Below are 8,069 nucleotides of genomic sequence, written 5' to 3'. Positions count from 1 at the left end.
AATTAGACAGGTGAGAAACTGTTTGGATACATTCATCGACAGAAAAAGGAATCGTTATAACTCAACACAGTTAGTCTTATTAATTAAATCTCGTTTTCTTGCTTTACCGTGGCTAATATCAATCTAGCTTACTGCAGTGTGCAACAAGTGTCTCATAGTAGCCACCGAGCGGACACACAGAGAAGCACTATAACATAACTTTTTCAACACACTCAAATGTAACTGTTCTTAACAAGTCGGAGTTGGCTGAGTTTTGAATTGAAGATGTTGATCAAACGACAAACGTGTTATGGCGTCCTGTCATCTTTGTAAAGACGTGTTTCTTTTTTAAATGTGTCATTAATGGCAGTTTAGCCATTTTTTTAATAACAAAAGAAGGGCGCTGCTAGTTGGAATCGAATCCGGATATTGCCGTGAAGAAGAACATAACATACTGGCGTGACCAAACTGAAGAGACAAATTAGCATATTTCTATTAATATTAGAATAGAGTTCTAATGCATGACAAAATAAATCACATTTAAAATAATTATTTAAGAATTGTTAAACATTAGAAGTTAGTATTATTTAAAAAAAAATTATGTATTTCCCTGGAGCTGTCAATCTGGGTGGACCAAAGCCCACCTAGGCCCACCTGTAGCTACGCTAGTGCTTCATACTACAGTAACATTAATAAATCATTAATACATTAGCTCATCCATGAATATGATTTCTGCCCGAGTACCATCGACACTCCCATGATTCTGTGAAATCAAGGCGTCATCAAGCTACACCTTTGCTTTGAATAAGCATCCTCTAGCAGAAAAAAATACATACTGTGCCTTTAAGGCGTGATCATCGTACAATATAATGCTATGTTAAAGGGATATTTCACCCCAAAATGAAAATTAATTACTCACCATCATGTCGTTCCAAACCCGTAAGACTTTCGTTCATCTTCGGAACACAAATGAAGATCTTTTTGATGAAATCTGAGAGCTTTCTGTCCCTCCGTTGACAGCTACGCAACTAAGACTTTGACGCTTCAAAAAGTTCATAAAGTGTTCGTAAAACTAATCCATATGAATTGAGCTGTTTAGTCCAAATTTTCTGAAGAGACTCTATGGCTTTATATGATGAACAGATTGAATTTAGGCTTTTATTCACATATAAACATTGATTAGGGAACACAAAAAAAGCTCAACCGAACATGCTTGACACATGAGAACAAAACTCAAACCTCATTGGTTCTTGTGGAAGTGCTGCATAACATAAAACATTTATTTTAATTTTTTTTGCTTCAAATCAAAGTTTGTAATATATTATGATTCACCTCATATTGGTTTGGTTCATGGCTTATAACATTTAATGAAGACATTTTTTAAATCGCTATGAGAGAAATTAACGGAACAAATTCTCCCGGAACCAACGCTGCTGAAAAAGTGGGCGGGCACTGTTGCACTCTATTGCTGTGATCTCATGCGAGTGACAGGTTGTCCCGCCCTCACATCTGTAAACACGTCATCAAAGATGAGAATAGATGTCGCTGCAAGTGAAGGGGGAAGGTTTTTTGATTAAATATAATAGGGCACATTCATTTAAAAAAATGATAATGATGTGCACAGATAAATGATTTATAATAGGCCTAAATACTGAAATATTCCATAAAAAGAAGAATTGTTCATTTTGGTTTCATGGTGACATATTGAAATTGATGTATTTTATATCAAATACATATTTTATTTTACAGCTACATGGAAAACAATTATTTCAGTTGTTTACAAACAAAACTTGCAGTGAAAATTGTCTATGTATTTCTGCAATATTTTAACTGCATGCTGTTGAAATTGACTTTATATTTGAATATACATCTTTATTAAATGAGCTAAAATGCTTAGCTAATTAATGTGGGATGTTTATTTGTAAAGTAGTTGTTTCAACAAAGTTTTCGAGTAAGTGCACGCTTGTATTTATTTACAGGGTGTGGAGAAGGCTGGGTGGAGGCTGTTAGAAGATATCGACACAGAGGTGTTTAGCCACAGGTAAAGAAGCAGGGATTAGTTCTCTACCTCAACTGAGAGATTTCCTCTATGCATACAGATGGTGAGTGTATAAGTGTGTGTGTGTGTGTGTGTGTGTGTGTGTGTTTCTTGATTGACTTCGTCACAGTACCTATTGAGTCAGCTCTCTGAGTCATCCGTTTCAAGGTTGCCTAGTGACAGCGGCGGGGAAATGTTTCCTATTGCGCATTCGCTGATGCCTGGCTTCGATATTTATTCAAGCACTGCAGTAAGAGGGCAAGAGAAAATAATTGATGCATTTCACATGATTGCATGGATGTTCGGCCATCCGTAAAAAATGTTTACCTGCTGCTTCTGAACTTCCCTTGTTTTTCATGCATCAACTTCCTAAAACTGATGTATTGTGGGACTCGGTTACTCTGAATCAGTGTTTCCAAAGCTTTCCTTTTCTTCCAAAGCTCAAGTATCCCTTCATGGACACCAAACCATAGGCTAAATTTTGACTCATATTAAACTGGATATCATTCAGCATATTTTATTAATATGATTAAAATGGTCTTTTTTGGGATTCACGTTTATGCTTAAATAATTGTATGAATAAAAATCAGACTCACTAAGTAGCTTAATCACAAACCGCTTTAGATTTGTTGTTTTATAATTGCATTGGCTGAGACATGAGACACAAAAATTGGAAAACGTTGTATTGTGAGACAAATAAAGAGAATTGTTGCTAACAACCTTGACAAACAAAGTATTTTCCATCATCCATTTAAAATGCACATATATTAATTTGTTTTTGTATTTTAATATTTTATTTTAACCTTCATTTTGTATACACAGATCAGGCATAACATTGTGACCTAATATTGTGTTGGTCCCCTTTTGCTGCTAAAACAGCCCTGACCCATCGAGGCATGGACTCCAAGGTGTGCTGTGGTATCTGGCACCAAGATGTTAGCAGCAGATCCTTTAAGTCCTGTAAGTTGAGAGGTGGGGCCCCCATGGATCGGACTTGTTTGTTCAATACCCACAGATGCTGGATTGGATTGAGATCTGGGGAATTTGGAGGCCAAGTCAACACCTCAAACTCGTTGTTGTTCTCCTCAAACCATTCCTGAACCATTTTTGCTTTGTGGCAGGGCACAATATATCCTGCTGAAAGAGGCCACAGCCACCAGGGAATACCATTGAAAGGGTGTACAGTGTCTGCAACAATGCTTAGGTAGGTGGTACATGTCAAAGTAACATCCACATGGATGGCAGGACCCAAGGTTTCCCAGCAGAACATTGCCCAAAACATCACACTGCCTCCACTGGCTTGCCTTCTTCCCATAATGCATCCTGGTGCCATGTGTTCCTCAGGTAAGCAACGCACATGCACCCGGCCATCCACGAGATGTAAAAGAAAATGTGATTCATCAGACCAGGCCACCTTCTTCCATTGCTCCGTGGTCCAGTTCTGATGCTCACATGCCCACTGTTGGTGCTTTTGGTGGTGGTCAGGGGTCAGCATGGGGCCCCTGACTGGTCTGTGGCTATGCAGCCCTATACTCAACAAACTGAGATGTACTGTGTATTCTGACACCTTTCTATCAGAACCAGCATTAACTTCTAGATCAATTTGAGTTACAGTAGCTCATCTGTTTGATCAGACCACACTGGCCAGCCTTTGCTCCCCACGGGCATCAATGAGCCTTGGCTGCCCATCATTCTGTTGCCGGTTCACCACTGTTCCTTCTTTGGGTCACTTTTGATAGATACTGACTACTGCAGACCAGGAACACCCCACAAGAGCTGCAGCTCTGGCTATCACAATTTGGCCCGTCAAATTCTTACGCTTGCCCATTTTTCCTGCTTCTAACACATCAACTTTGAGGACAAAATGTTTAGTTTCTGCCTAAAATATCCCCCCCACTAACAGGTGCCGTGATGAAGAGATAATCAATGTTATTCACTTCACGTGTCATAATGTTATGCCTGATCGGTGTATATTTTTATTTCTTAAATTGAACTATTATTTCAGTCATTTACATTTTTCGACAGCCCTGAGTGCTAATATTTCTAATAGCTGTAAAAAGACCTAATATTAAGTGAAGTTAATTCCCTAAAACCGGAATCTGCTTAAGAGGTTGGGAATGACTGCTCTAATTGAAAACATTGTTCCTTCTCAGTAATTCAAATTGAGAAGACATCAGGTTTCGAAGTTGCTTCACATTCACTGAGGCATCATTTAGTAACCTCACAGCTAAAACAATAGCCATTTTAATTAGCCCGTCTGGAGGACAGTACAGCTGGATGCTCCTCCTACAGACCAACACCTCCTCTCATGAACACCTCCCTCATGAAAGACGTGCTTACCAGTGATAAGAAAGATGCAAGTTACCCTCGTAAACCTCAGATGCACTATACATATGAATTCTGATGTTCAAGTCAAAGACAAAGCTGAAACCAAAACATATTAATATTATTTTCCAATAAGCATCACTCAGAACTGAACTTTAGGAAAATTGTGTAACGCCTGTTTGGTTCCAACAGTGTGTCGAATGATAAATCATGAAGTGGTTTTACAGGTTTCCTGAGAAAAGAAACGTCATAACAGAAGACCTAGCGTTGCTATACAAATATTTACAGCTACCAAGTAATGCACAGTGTGTGCAGATGAAGACAATATTTCCTGTTTTGACACCATCCACATAAAAAAAAACCCAACCAATTCTACAAAGCAGGTGGAGACGCCTACTGCACAAATTCATGCCTTCTGAAGCTGTAAGGCATCCCCTTACAGCTGCAGGATTAGTCAGTGTTTACCTGCTTTTCTCTCAAAAGCATTATTTATAATCAATAATTATTAGTGGTTGTTACAGTTTTTCTCATTTGCTTTAGTACATTTCTTGAATCATCCTTAAGATTTGCAAACAAGTAAATGCATTTCTCAAAACAATGGATTACCTGCAAAAGCCTGTAACTTGCTTAAAATCCTTAGTTCATGTCTCAAACGTATTTATGTCAATGAACACATCAGCGTCATCAGAATGACAAGTCCTTGTTTCATTGTTCACAAACAAGATAGCCAAATGCTTAGTCATGTTGTCAATCTAACAGTGTACTCTGTCAGTATTTTCAGAAGTAAATTATGGCTATGATTTTGATGACAATGATTGAAAATGACAGGTGAAGTGAAATAACACTGATTATCTCTTCATCATGGCACATGCTAGTGGGTGGGATATATAAGGCAGCAAATGAACATTTTGCCCTCAGATGTGTTAGAAGCAGGAAAAATGGGCAATCCCAAGGATTTGTGCGAGTTTAACAAGGGACAAATTGTGATGGCTAGATGAATGGGTCAGAGCATCTCCAAAACTGCAGCTCTTGTGGGGTGTTCCTGGTCTGTAGCTGTCAGTCTCTATCAAAAGTGGCCCAAGAAAGGAACAGTGGTGAACCGGTGACAGGGTCATGGGCGGCCAAGGCTCATTGATGCAAAAATCAAAAATCAAATCAAATCACTTTATTGTCACACAGCCATGTACACAAGTGCAACAGCAGGTGAAATTCTTGGTGCAGTTCCGAGCAACATAGTAGTCACGACATGACATGTACAACATTTAGAGCAGCATCAGATTACACTGATGCGCCCACAATTACTCACAGCACAGTAAACTCTACAATAAACAATAAATAATTTACACAATGTGAGTGTGGTTCTCACAGCTTTAACCAATATACACATACTTACAATATACATATACTTTAAACAATATACTTTAAACAATATACACACTAAAACATACATTAAACAATATACATTACGCTATAATAATAATAATAATAGTATACAATGTACAGTATACATTATTATTCACAGTAGAGATGCATGTGGGGAGCGAAGGCTGGCCTGTGTGGTCTGATCAAACAGGCGAGCAACTGTAGCTCAAATTGCTCAAGAAGTTAATGCTGGTTCTGATAGAAAGGAGTCAGAATACACAGTGCATCACAGTTTGTTATGTATAGGGATTCATAGCCGTAGACCAGTCAGGGTGTCCATGCTGACCCCTGACCACCGCCAAAAGCACCAACAGTGGGCATGTGAGCATCAGAACTGGACCACGGAGCAATGGAAAAAGGTGGCCTGGTCTGATGAATCACGCTTTCGTTTACATCTCGTGGATGGCTGGGTGCGTGTGCGTCGCTTACCTGGGGAACACATGGCACCAGGATGCACTATGGGAAGAAGGCAAGCCGGTGGAGGCAGTGTGATGCTTTGGGTAATGTTCTGCTGGGAAACCTTGGGTCCTGCCATCCATGTGGATGTTACTTTGACACGTACCACCTACCTAAGCATTGTTGCAGACCATGTTCACTCTTTCATGGAAACGGTATTCCCTGGTGGCTGTGGCCTCTTTCAGCAGATAATACGCCCTGCATCAAAGCAAAAATGGTTCAGGAATGGTTTGAGGAGCACAACAACAAGTTTGAGGTGTTGACTTGGACTCCAAATTCCCCAGATCTCAATCCAATCCAGCATCTGTGGGATGTGCTGAACAAACAAGTCCGATCCATGGAGGACCCGCCTCGCAACTTACAGGACTTAAAGAATCTGCTGCTAACATCTTGGTGCTAGATATCACAGCACACCTTCAGGGGTCTAGCCATCACAGTCGTCTAGCCATCACAATTTGGCTTGTCAAACTCGCTCAAATCCTTACGCTTGCCCATTTTTCCTGATTCTAACACATTAACGTAGAGGACAAAATGTTCGCTTGCTGCCTAATATATCCCACCCACTAACAGGTGCTGTGATGAAGAAATAATCAGTGCTATTCACAGGTTGAACAAGTAGTTTTAAGAATTGTATTTGTTATCTGAGAAATGCACCAAAGAGACAGAAAAACTGTAATGGTTTGCATGTTATGAGCTAAATGGTTCATATTACACACCATATTTTGCAAGTGAAATGTGAAAATAATTCAGAATTTGCTTTGTTATTAAATTATTCAAGAAATGATCATACACTATTATTATTTATTATATTACAGATGGATGGATGGATGGATGGATGGATGGATGGATGGATGGATGGATGGATGGATGGATGGATGGATGGATGGATGGATGTGGTCTGATGCAGCATTTCCTTAGCATCTGCTCAAGCCCAACGGACATAACAGCTTTTACTCCCCCCACTCACGTCTGACCGGCTTTTGGGTCATGGAAAAACTGACTTGTCCCCCACTTTCCCCTTTTATGACGCTGCGTGAGTCAGACTTTAATGCACTGGTTCCTGGCTGCTGTTTTGTCCAGTCAGATCATGTGTGATGACGTGGCAGTATGACATCAACATAAAAAAATATCATCAAAATATAAAAAAATATCAATATCATCATCATTTGCTCACATTTCAGATGAGATTAGGATATCAAAAATGTGTTTATGCACTGAAACTAGTCTGTTTTTAATCAGTATGTAATTGTGAGGAAGCAAAACAAAGATCATTATTAGGACAATGTTATTAGGTGAAGCATGCCAGATCATTTTTGGAATAATTCTGTCATTATTTGCTCACCCTCATGTTGTTCCAAACTCATATGATGCAGTAGATGTAGGATGAATGCTCACCCTGCTCTTTTCAATAAAATGAATGTGAATGGTGATCCGTCTTTTTTCCTTCACATATATCAAACAACTCCAAAAAACAAATAATATACTTGTAATATATAATTGTAATATACAGCCAGTAATTAGCATTTACTTTTTATTTTTGATAAAGAAGCAATGTGAACATTCTGCTACAAATCTCCTTTTGTGATCCACAAGTAGAAAAAAAACATCATACATGTATGGAAACAACATGAGGGTGAGTAAATAACAGAACTTTCATTCTGATTAACTGTCAATTAATTTAATTAGTAATTTTCAGATCTAACATCTAATCCTTCAAGTCAGCATTCGTTCAGTTGAACAATTTACCTTGGGCTTCATTTAAACACTGTTCTGTGTGAAGAAACATCAGGTGTGCAGAACAGCAGAGAAAGGCTCCATGTTTAAACAGCTATTTTTACATTTAGCCTTG

The sequence above is a fragment of the Gobio gobio genome (genome assembly GCF_949357685.1).
Source record: "Gobio gobio genome assembly, chromosome: 20".
NCBI classification, from domain to species: Eukaryota; Metazoa; Chordata; class Actinopteri; order Cypriniformes; family Gobionidae; genus Gobio; species Gobio gobio.
Note: the sequence above shows the minus strand (reverse complement) of the source record.